We start from the raw sequence: 286 nt of genomic DNA on the forward strand, positions 1-286 counted from the left end.
GAGACGGGTGTTACCCCCAGAGCAGGTCTGATGCTCCAGCCTTCGGCAGCCAAACTCCTCCTCTCCAGCTTGGAGAGAGCTTTGCTGGCTGCTGGCGAAGTTTCCTTACATGCACTTTTACATCTAGACCGAGGCCGGTTCCAAAACACATCGAGCAAAGAAAACCTTTTAGTGCAGTAATCAATGAGAAGACTTTTACTCCCAGAACAGAAAGTCTAAAACGCTCTGAGAGCACCGTTTCAGAAAATATCAGGAGCAATAGTTGGGCTTGTTTTTTTTGGGGGGG

The sequence above is a fragment of the Buceros rhinoceros genome, unplaced genomic scaffold (genome assembly GCF_000710305.1).
Source record: "Buceros rhinoceros silvestris isolate BGI_N320 unplaced genomic scaffold, ASM71030v1 scaffold39546, whole genome shotgun sequence".
Classification (NCBI taxonomy): domain Eukaryota; kingdom Metazoa; phylum Chordata; class Aves; order Bucerotiformes; family Bucerotidae; genus Buceros; species Buceros rhinoceros.